The sequence below is a fragment of the Chiroxiphia lanceolata genome, chromosome 4 (genome assembly GCF_009829145.1).
Source record: "Chiroxiphia lanceolata isolate bChiLan1 chromosome 4, bChiLan1.pri, whole genome shotgun sequence".
NCBI classification, from domain to species: Eukaryota; Metazoa; Chordata; class Aves; order Passeriformes; family Pipridae; genus Chiroxiphia; species Chiroxiphia lanceolata.
The window spans coordinates 3,616,954-3,629,123 of record NC_045640.1 but is presented as its reverse complement, the minus strand read 5'-3'; positions in this window follow the sequence as shown (position 1 = coordinate 3,629,123).

The following is a 12,170-nucleotide window of genomic DNA, read 5'->3' as shown; positions in this document are numbered from 1 at the left end:
TCTCACACTTAGGGAGGACAAAATGACCCTGAAGAAGGTGTAAGTAAATGTGTTTGAGATTTACTCCTTTCCAGTTGTGACTTTTCCATTTTTTATTTTTCTCCTATTACAGAGAATCCTCCTTTGTATCAAATACACAGAGTATTTCCGTGATCCTGCCACAGAGGCAGATTTAAATAGTCGAGTGAAGTTGACATTTTAATGTTAACAGGCATAACTCCAGGGTGAGTTTACTCCTCCCAAAGTGTCTGAGGAAAACCTGTGTTCCTCCCCATTCAAGGAGCTCCTCTGTTAAATGTAGGTACAGTCAGGGTGTGCAGCCAAGGCAAGGGAGATTATCTAAATTGTAATTGAGACAACAATATCACAGTGTTTTATAAATAATTGATGAAATTTTCGTAGCAGTTTTTCAGGATGTCCTGTATGAGAAAATGAACTCCTGAGAAACTGAGTCTTTCTGTAGACAGATTATACCAATTATAGGATATAATCACAGAACTTTAAGGTTGGAAAAGACCTCTCAGATCGCTGAGTCCAACTGTTAAATGTTAAGGGCTGTTAAAAAAGACACTTCTTCAGCGGCAGTTTTGCTCCCACCACCCAGCATACTTGCTCCTGTCAACCTTGTCCAAATAATCTTGTATAAAACTTGGAGGTGAGTCATAGGAATTAGTGGGAAATAGGCAAAGGTCTTGCACAGAGGGGGGGAGAATTTTATTGTCCAATGGTTTCCCGTATTCACTCAACTGTTATACCATCTCTAGTGCTTCCAGTCCAGGTCTGAGTGTGGAGAGGAGGGATGATGGAAGATACATTCCCTGGTTGGATGTTTCTCACAGGCTTGTTTTTAGTTCCTGATATTTCTCTGAAATTCATTGTTGAGAATTTTCTGCTTTTTCCAGTTAATGGTCACAGTTATTAATGAAATGAGCGTGATCCTTAGTTGATGGAAATCAACACAGCCCACAGAAAAATTAGTCACTCAACATTCCAAGGCCTGAGTTTTGCAGAAATCCCATCCAATAAGCCTTGCAATAAACCAAATAACCACCAGATTACAGAGGTTTGTGGCCTTACCAACACACTTTGCATTGCATTGTATTTACTAGCCAGGTAATTAGAGGGCTCAAGACCAACTTTCAAATTTTGTAGTTTCTTCAAAGAGAAGAAAAGAAAGAAATGATTACCCACACAGTGGACCATTTTTGATTGTGAATCATGGAGTTATATGTTTGCTTCCTATACCCTGTTAGGCCACAGGATATACTAATTTTCTATGTATTGCAGCCATAAATAAGGTAGTTTTCAGAAAATGGAACAAGGAATCCATCACTAGAAATCCCTTCCTGGCAATGGTCAGTCATTACAAGCCCAAACCTATTCATCAGCAGCCTTTCATACCTTTTGCTCATATAGTTTTGGATGATTCACCCTCCAGGAAAAGTGATTGATTTGCACTTAAGTGACCCATTTCCTCCTGAAAGGTGTCAGAGAGCCCTTATCAGTCAGACTCCTTGTCTTTGCTGCAGTATAACTTGTCTTGGCTCCTTTCTCTGGGTTAGATACTGCAATTCCTCAGCTTTCACATTGCCTGACTTGAGGAAATGGATTTAGAGCAAGTTGGCACAATCTCTGTCTTAGTGGAAAAGCGAGTGCCAGCTCTTCATGTTTTGTACTGAACTGAACACTGATTGCAATTTAGGAGACAACCCTAACAGTCCTGAGGGCAAGCCAAGGGAGAACTCATTCCTACAGTCTCCTTGAGAATCCTTATACTGTGGTGAGAGGGAACAGCTCCATCCCACCCTCTGGACTGATGTTACCTTTCCCACAAGCCCCTCCACATCCTCAATTTAATGCAGACTAAGCACTACTTCAGTAGTTATACGGTTCCCTCTTGCTGAGGGATGGTTCGTTGTTCTGATGAAAAGTTTTAGTACTCTCAGAAAACAGTGCCAGCTGGAATATCCACTCTCTGTGTGTCCAGCAAGCCGCATTTTCCATTTCCTCAGTAAAAACCCTCTTGGCTATAGCAAGTGCTGCAGAAACCACAGACTCATGCAAATGAGGAATGACGCACATTGGGATCCTGCAGGTTGGAGCTGCAGATTTGAGGGCGAGGAATGAAGTTGGATGCTTCATAACATGAGGTTCATCTCCTCCAGGTGTCAGTCAGGTCACTGTATCTCAGTTCAGTGACGTTCACAGCAGTAATAGATGTGATCTGTGCAGGGAGGCTGTGCCAGCACCACTCGTCCCTTTATCAGGCAACTGCTTTTCTTGGTGCAGGCTCATGGATTTCCAATAGTTATCTATGAAAACAATCTTGTTTTGGAAAAAAACTTTTGGAGTATAGGTTGAGGCTTTCTGGATATAACACTAGCCAATTCTCAGTGCTGACAGAAATAACTAATTACATTGTTTGCATATATTTTTAAGTCATGGCTTGTCACTTCCTGTTTCCTATTTTAGAAAAAATCAAAAAGTCCCTGATTTAGGTCCAGATTCTCAAACTTTTCATACTGAATAAACACTGACTTACACCAGTTAATAAAATAGCATGAAGATTTTCTTGGGGTTTCGTGGGGTTATTTTATTCTTTTGGCTTCCTGAGTAAAAATTTATTTTGTCAAATAATGACCTGGGAGCTGTGCAGTCTCTGTCTCTTGCACATGAATGTAAAAAACCTGGAAAAGGTCCAGTATTTGAAGCTTGGTATTCATTGGTGAAGGCTGATGACCCACAGAGACAAAACTGGAATCCAGGGCAATGACACTCATACCAAGATATTTTTTTTTAAGCACAGTCCAGTTTTTCCTGTGACAGTAACTCTTCTAGTTCTGCAGAATACACAACACTCTTAAGATCCATGCCCGAGTTTTTCACAAGCTGTGCAAGATTCCCAAGATGTTGGAGATCAGGACAGCTTGAGCAAGACACTGTAACCCAGGTGGATATCAGGGGATAGGAAGTCTCTCAATCATCATTTACTGCTAGAGATTTACATTTACAGCTCTGGAGTATCCAAGAATTTATGTACACCTCCTCCTGGGCTTGTGCCCTAAGTCTACCTCAGCTTCCCAGATGCACCCTCATGACATTACTATTCCTTCTGCTGTGCAAGATATGAAGGCAGGCTGACAGAGTTGGGATTGTTCAGCTGGAGAAGAGAAAGATTCCAGGGAGACCTTATTGTGACGTTTCAGTATTTAAAGACTTATAAAAAAGTAGGGAGGGAGACTTTTTATACTGGCAAATAGAGATAGAACAGGGGGAAATAATTTTCACTAAAAGACAAGAGGTTTAGATTGGATGTTAGGAAGAAAATCTTGGCTGTGGACGGTGGTGAGTCCCTGGCACAGTTGCCCAGAGAAGCTGTGGCTGCCACATCCCTGGAAGTGTCCAAGGCCAGGTTGGACAGGGCTTGGAGCAACCTGGGCTAGTGGAAGGTGTCCCTGCCCATGGCAGGGTGGTTGTAACGAGATGGTCTTTAAAGTACCTCCCAACCTCATCATTCCATGATACTTTAGGGATCTCTTCAGTAATTCATGTCATTCTGTCTCACTTGCTAGAAAAACCTTCAAGCCACATCAGAGCAAGGAGGGGTTTAAAAAGAGTCTGAACCAGATTCTTACCTGGTGACAGCTGCTGTGGATAGAGCTCTGCTCATTTGTCCTGTCAAAGACTCTGTCTCACTTCCTTCCTTCACCTCAGTCAAAATCAGCTCCAGGAATGGTTGCAAGGGAGTATGTGACAACGCTTCAGTGTTCAAGTGTTTTTTAAAATATAGAATCATAGAATGCTTTGGGTCAGAAAGGACTTTTCAAGATCATCTAGTCTGACCTCCCTGCCATGGGCAGGGACATCTTCAACCTAGACCTGGTTGCTCAGAGCCCCATCCAGCCTGACACTGAGTGTTTCCAAGGATGGGGCAGCCACCACCTCTCTGGGCAACCTGTGCCAGTGCCTCATCACCTCATTGGAAAAAATTTCTTCCTTATATCTTATCTGAATCTAACTCTTTTAGTTTAAAACCCTTGTCCTGTCACAACAGACCCTGTCAAAATTCTGTCCTTATCTTTTCTATAACCCCCTTTAGGCACTGGAAGGGACTTGAGAGTCTTCCTGAAGCCTTCTCTGCTCCAGGCTGAACAACCCCAACTGTCTCAGCCTGTCTCCATGGCAGAGGTGCTCCAGCTCTCATGGCATCTTCATGGCATCCTCTGGACCTGATCCAACAGGTCCGTGTCTTTCCCGTGCTGAATACAAGCCTCATCACTGGTGTCTAATTGCAAACTGACCCAGTGCAGCCCCAGTTGCAGATGCAATCTGCCAAAAACCTCTCCCCATGCCCTGTGTACCTTCCCAGAGAGCTGCAGGGAACCTCTTGCATATACTAGGATTTTGGGGGGTGAAAAGCACTGGGGCAGCACAAGGCATTATTACATTCTGTAGATGCTTTTACCAGGCTCTGACCTTTCAGATTCCTATTGAATGTCTCCTCCCTTGCAAGAAAAGAAGAGTTAACGTTTTGCTCCTGCTTTTCAACCTCAGCAGAATAGATTTTAACAGGGCATGAAAACAATAATCCTTGTCAACTTCCTTCCTTTAACCTTTAAGGGGAGCTTTGTCTTTCCATGAACTCTGCTTCTGCTTTGTAATTTGAACTTGCTATTAGAAACCTGGCATTTAAAAACTGATACACATTTCGGATCAAAGATGCTGATGCTTGAAAAGACCTGTGTCACCAAGCCCTCTCCCTGGCTCAGCTGGTGTTATTTCCTGAGGTTTAAATAGATTGTTCCTCTTTTGGTTTTTTCATTGATCTGTCTCATTCTGTATTTCAGTATCTTTCTCAGTCCAGGGTATATATATTATCTCTCTCTTACTCCAACAGAAGAAAATCCTCTGAGTCCATGAGCTCTGCACTGATCTCGGACCAAGATATTCTGCTCTCATTTTCCGCTCTGCACTCACAGCTTAGTGTAAAGCAGTTAGGATGAGAGATGACAATCTCTCTCAGGAGAGTGCTTATGTTGTTCAGCTACATGTGATTTTGTGCTATTTAACACATTCTTACAGCATGTGACCCCTTCCTTGGGTAGTATTGCATGATTAAGGAGCTTGGGGGCTTTTGGAAATCTTTTCTATTTGCATTTCTAGGTACCTAAGAACTTCAGAAAACCTGACCTTTGCTTGCATATGTCACATGCTCAGATACTGTGCTTTAAATTGATTGTAGAAATTTCCAGTCCCTAATTTGTAGTTTGATTTGACTCAGATTTTAAACTTATCCATTGATTGCTGTAGTGTTGTAGTACACTCATGGAAGTGAAACTTGGATTAGCTTTTAAAATGTTAGGTTCTCCTTAGTAACCGAATGGTCTAAACTCTTCTTTCAGCTATTTCCATCTAAATGTGAGTTCACTCTCCAAATCCAAGTGGAGTTTGTCTGGATTTGGGTTGGAGCAGTTCAGAACAGACTGTACAGAGCCCTGCTATTTGAATCTGGACACCTACTGATATCATCAGTCCAATTCCCCTTTCCCTCCATAGAGCCAACTCCATGAAATGTTTCAGGAAACAGCAGGGATCAATAGATGGTCTTCAGTGATTATAAATGATAGCACATCACAGATTTCAAGACAGCTTCACTTAAACACACACCAAGCTGGATGTCTGCTCTTATTAATGTCTTTAAAAGGAGTTGAAGACATTATTTATTTACTTACAAACTTTGCAGCTACTTTCTTTGGTGCCAGAAGGCTCACACTGACATTGCAAGCCATGGTCTTTTGAGACACTCCTGTGACAGTTTTATATGATGTGGAAGATGGTAGGACTGGACTAGCAATTTTTTTTTAGCTGCTAGTCCACTATAGACAGGAATTAAGACCACATTTCCAACTGATGGTACTTCCCAAATCCTCCCTTCCCCCAGTCATCATCCTTTCTAGAAAGGGCAGAACACCCAGAGGGAGGAGATGATGGTTTAATTGCTAAGTGATCCTTCCAAAGGGATAATGCTTCTGCTCCTCAGCAAATCCAGGAGCCAGTGGAGAGGAACCAGACATGGAGTCAGCTCTCTTCTGTCTCCTGCTGAGACATTGCCCATGAAAGCCCAGACTGAAGCTCGAACTCTTCAGTGCAAAGACTATTTGTCTTTGTCAGACAAATTGAGTGGTAGCTTTCCTAAAGAAGTGATAATATTTTAATGGCAGAAAGACAGAAGAATAATCCAATTAGGAGAAAGGGGAGGTTTGACTGAACAGAAATAGCTGGGAGAAGTGCAGTGAGGTGCTGAAGGAGTGAATCCTGGCAGGGTGGCAGAGCAACTGAGATGTGACTCTCAGAGGGCAGAAAAACACACAGTGACACAGTTCTCACCAGCCTGTTCTTTACTAGAAGTTTATTATATTGAACAGGGCCCCCTTTCTCAGATCAGACTGCATTTGGATTCTTGGAAATTTGACAAAAATATCTCCTGAGAACTGGCCTGTTTCCTCTCTTTCCAAGCTGACCTTTTAATGAGGTCTCATTTTGCTTCCATAAGCTGAGAACAGTGTGGGAGACCAGCACAAAATGTGCATTGTCTTTCTAGGATTTCACAACTGGTTTATTCTCCTGCACATTTCCACTATCTAGGGTCCAAATCCTAAAACAGTTTTCTCTAAAGTTAGAGATGCTGTTCTTTGAGGAACCAACAGAATGCATACACTGACCCTTGAAACCACCACTATTCTCAGAGGTCTTAAAATAGCCACTATTTCACTGTATCTTCTTTCATTACTTAAAGCAAATCATCCACTTGGAAGAGTTTGGGTTGTTTGGTTGTTTTTTTCTCGAACAAATAAAGGGGGTGTGAACATTGACTGTGTTCCTGAAATGAGGATCAAAAAAAATCCTTTGATCTGGCTCCTAACAAAGTAATCCCACATACAAGACCTAATCCCAAAATTATTCTAAGGATGTGTCAGCCTTAGAATTTCCAGCCTTGGATGTGTGTTGCCCAGTAAAATGAATGCAACATGGCTCCCCAGCATGGCTGTGTTTACTGAAGAAGATCCCTGTGACCACACTATCAAATCACCATCCAGTCTAATACAGGACAAGAGGAAACAGCCTCAAGTTGTGACAGGGGAGGTGTAGGTTGGATATTAGGAAAGAAATCTTCACCAAAGGGTTGTCCAGCCCTGGCACAGCTGCAGTGGTGGAGTCTCCATCCCTGGAGGGATTTAAAAGCCCTGTGGATGTGGCACCTGGGGACATGGGTTAGTGGTGGCCTTGGCAGTGCTGAGTTAACAGTGGGGCTCAGTGATATTAGGAGTCTTTTCCAACCCAAACAATTCTGTGATTCCGTGATCCAACAGAGGATCACAACACACTGCTTTGCTGCAGGTGCAGATTCAGTCCTTATGCTGCTGGGTGTTTAATCAGAAAGCTCTGAGCCCACTTGTATATATTTTCCAACAGTTCCTTGCAACTTAGATCAAAAAGACAAGGAATAGAAAATAACTGCTTGATGGGAGACAGAGATTCATGCACCTGCTCCTCATGATAAGTGACAGAGAGTGAAGTGTTCGTACTCCTGCTAATCAGGATAAAGCAGTGCCGGGCACTTGTAAGGTTTTGAAAAAATGGAAGTGATAATATTCCATAGATGTGCTCACACACACATAATCCTTGTTATAGGACCATTTCTTAATGGTGTTTGGTCTGTAGATCTCAGCAACAACTTTAACTGATCAACTGATCTGCAGAAGAAAATAAATAGCTTGGTACAACAGGATGATGGCCTGGGCTGTTCCGGGCTGAGACAGCAAACAACTTGTGATTGCTTCCCATAACTCATCCCAGTCTTTAGCATTGCAAAAAGATGTGGATTCAGCCTGTCAGGTCAAAGGAGATGGGACATGATAACAATGTGCACTTACCTGGTGTGTTCCTCCATTTGAAAGAAACCTTTACTATGTAGAGGTCACATTTGTAAGAGCAAACCAGAAAATGTTTAGTGGATGTCTTCAGACAGAACCTCAAGGACAGTTGGAAGTCACAAGGCAGCCGCTGAAGGCAGGATTTGTTGGGCTGCTCAGGGCAGAGTCTGGGCTGCCTGAGGCTTTCTGAAGGCAGCTGGCACATCTCATTAGCTGGAAGAGAAAACAGAACCCAAACAACCAAGAGCTCAACTCTGGACAAATACAACTTCAGGGTGACTTTGCAAACTGGATTTTAGTGTTGTCTCACGTCAACAGCTAATTATTGCTCTGCATAAAGTCCCTGAGATGGTAAAATATGAGGGACTGACACTATCCATCTTCTGGTTGCTCCAGATAAGGATCACAGGCTTAACAGAGTTGGTACTGAGTTACTATTTTTAGAGATGCAAAAGTTTACCCACTAAAGATATTTCTTGTGCATATAGTTTATTACTTTCGTGATGCACTTAAAATAGCAAGTTTATGATCTCTGCTTTTCTGTGGAAGAAAGAATTAAATCTCATTTATAAGGACTTCCTTTCTACTTCCATGAGCTTCTTACATATTATTTGCTGCAGGAGTGAGAGACTCATTTGATTTTGTAATATATCTTCCTGTAGACTTGAATTTTACTCTGATTTTCTTCATTCTGATGAATAAAATTGTCAATTTACATATACAAAAACTACCTCTTCAGTCTCTTCTTCCTTTCTTCACTTGAAGCTCATTGATTTTCTCTAGATAGCACCTCTGGGAGCTGCAGAGAGATCAATATTTGAAGAAATGGGGAGGCAGCTGTAACATTACTAAATCTATTCAAAAGAAATAATTCAGTATTAACTCAGACGATTTTCTCTTGTGGTTGAATCAAATGGACATTTAATAGAGCTATTAATGTTTTCAAATGTAGGTTAAAAATAAGAGGTAAACACACGAAAAGGCACCATGTTAGCAAGACACACTGCAGCCAAAATAAATTACAGCAATGGCCACTGGGCCAGGCTTGTGGCTGTGTGAAAGGAAAACTGTGTTAAGTTCAGTGCTCAAAAGTTCCAGTTTGGTTTGTTCCTTTTGAATTAAGAGCATGGGGAGGCTGCTGCTACAGCCTCCATTTGGGAAATTTTGTGTGTTTATAGGGCAGACATTCTCCAGAGTTCAGCTGTGAGAAAAGAAATACGGTGCTTTATTACAGCTGGGGTCAGGAACTGAGTGAATGGGAAGCAACAACTCCTGACCTCTGTTGGATACTCTTATTTTCTGTACAGTTTTATCACAAAGTCACAAGAGCATGAGGAGAATGACACTTAACTGATGACTTATGTGCATGGATTGGCTTCAGTGAGCGCAAGGAAAAGGACTGGCTGAAGCAAAGAATGATAGATCCTGAGATGTGCCCCCATCCCCTGGAGATCTCTCGGCCTCTTCTTTGATATCTTTCAAAATTGGTAACAAATGATTAGAACATATTTATCTACAGATTTCTATTCATTACTGAAAGAAGCAAAGAGATGTATTAATTTAATCATCATCACAAGGCCTTTTGTGCTTCCACCCACATCCCATCCTGGTTGTGAATTGTCTGACAATTCATTGCCTAAATGGTATAAACATTTGCATTGGTGGCTGTGAGTTCATGACCTTCAGCCACTCTTACCCTGTGAATGTACAATTTCATTTCGAAAATGATATCTTCTGTGAATTTGACATAAAAATAGCAGGCGAAGCTGCCTGGCACACTGTGACTCAACCACAGGGAGTAGGAAAACTTGTTTCAGTAGTAAATTACAACAGCAAAAGAAACTGCTCTGTTTTCCAGGTTTGACAATCGAGGCACTGAGCCAGTAAATATGACTTGGCCAGGGCATAGGTTAGAGTTTTCCATGCCCCCCAACACTCAGCAGCACAGGACACTGATTTTTGATTAACAGCAGTAGAGACATAAGGAGATGTTTTCTGTGAGAGGACAGTGAAGAAACAGGATTTCAAAATAAAAAAAGAGCCAAAGATTTATGAAGGAGATGGTTTACATTTGGAAGGGAAAAATTCACTGTACTTGTTTTTTTTGTAACACACACAGGTACTGGTGAAGGGATTGCTGAGTTTGTCTAATGCCTCTTCTGCCAGGGAATGGTATCACTGTTACAAATACCTTTTTAAATTTATACATAGTGAGCTATAATGATAAAGACTTTCCAAAGCCAACTAGAGTTAAATTTAAAGTTAAGGATTTGGCTTCTAGAATCTGCTTTCTGGTACTCAGACTTCTGCTGGCATCATCTAGTCCTCCCTTCTCTCAGCAAATATTGAACATGTTGGCTTTAAATCTGATAATTTTTTAAAATATGTGTGTATATTTAAGTTACTTAAATATTTTTCAAAGGTTATCTTACCTTTTATGTAATTAGTGACATTTTATTCCACTATAACATTGATCCAAGATCACAAATTTATGATGGGAAGGGGTCACAAAGATATTTAACCCAGCAGAATTCAAAAAAATCCCAACATCAAATAACCAAAATACAGTAATATCAATTCTTTTAAACAGGGAATTTGATATCCAACCTGAAGAAGTCAGCCTTGGCATTTTGTTGTTCAGCTTAAATTGATTTGAGACCCAACAGAAATGCCAGCTGTGGGTTTTTAATATAAAAGGCTTTGTCAAAGGATATTTTTTGATACTTTTTCTTCCAATGAATTAAGAGATTCCCTCTGGATGTCTCTTCTTCAAAGGAAGCATATTCTAGTTTACTTATATAACTCTTGCCTTAAAACATGAGATTTTCTCCTCACCATTTTCCACCTGTTTGCTATGGTTATTTCAACAAAACTCCATCTCCCAGAAGTTTGCTGGGTCAAAACTCTTCCCTGCAGATGTTCTGCTCACAGTCAGCACAGAAAAATTATCTGTTCTGAGTCCATTGCCCATCAGAAGACGGGAATGCATAAATTATTGGCACCACCTATTGGCCATAAAGGCAAATTATACAGGACTGGGAGGTTAGTTTAAATATTTTGAGTAAATATGGCTTCAAAAGTTCCTCCTGTTATGTTTTATTTTAATGATACAGCCCAGCAAAGCCACTCAAGCTTTGAATTTCCTTGTGCCAGAGACAGTTTGTTGGTCTGACTGGGGATACTTCTCCTCAGGGGTCAGATAATGGAGGAGGAGGCTCCAGGTGAGCAGGTATCACTAACTTGACTTTCAGGTTCTTCTGGGTACTTTTCCCTTAAGATGCAAAGTTCTGAAGGTTTATTTTTTTCCACTCCACCACCACAAGCACCAGCTACAGCTGGTCAACGAGTCACGAATCAGAGTGGCCTTGGTGGCTTTTGGCTCTTGTGAACCAGGAAAGAAGCTGCATGACACAGAACTTGCTGGGGCAGATGCAAAATTATGGGAATTTCACGAGCAAAAACCCAAAATGTCCTGGCATCTACGCAAAAGATGATGACTGAAAGGAACTGCAAAGATCAAAACCATAATTTGGAGGCAGAAGCATCTGCGTGTTTATGTTCCTGTGTTCATCCCGATTCTCCTGTCTGTGACAATGTATAGTTATCACATATCTCTAGAGGATGTTTTTTGACTGTGAAACAAAGCTGAGCTGAGATCTTTGTGGTGACCCTCAAAGAGCAGAAAGAAGTGGAAGGGATCTGAAAACATTTCAGGTGCTTTGAATCATTTTCTATCAAGAAGTTCTAACTTGAATTATCACTATTAGGCTAGAAGTGATGAAAAATCTCTGTGCCATAAAACCTGTTGGTTCTTTGTGGCTTCTGGTGAACAGATTTGTTTGAATGATTTGCATTTTCACTGAATAAAAGAGAGGGGGAAAGAGAGAATGATGTTTTGCTTCAGGCTGCTTTCTCTCAACTCCCAAAGAGTTGTTTTGTGTTGATGTTAGCCCCAAGTTATCTACTGAGAGGCATTTTTAGCTCTTGGTGTGCTAAACTATGCATTCAGAGCATAGAACTTTGGCTCAGTAGGGACTAATTGAAATGTGGAAGGAGTCTGCTGAATACTTTAGCACTATTGCAACTTATCCTCTGAAGTTCCCCTAAAGTTTTTTTCTTTTTCTCTTCCTAAACTTGGAAAAACACTTTTCCTTCTCTCTAAAATCTTCCACCTGGAATATATCTACCTCATTGTCCTGGTCCTCCAGGTGTTGCACATGAGCTGATCATCTCATA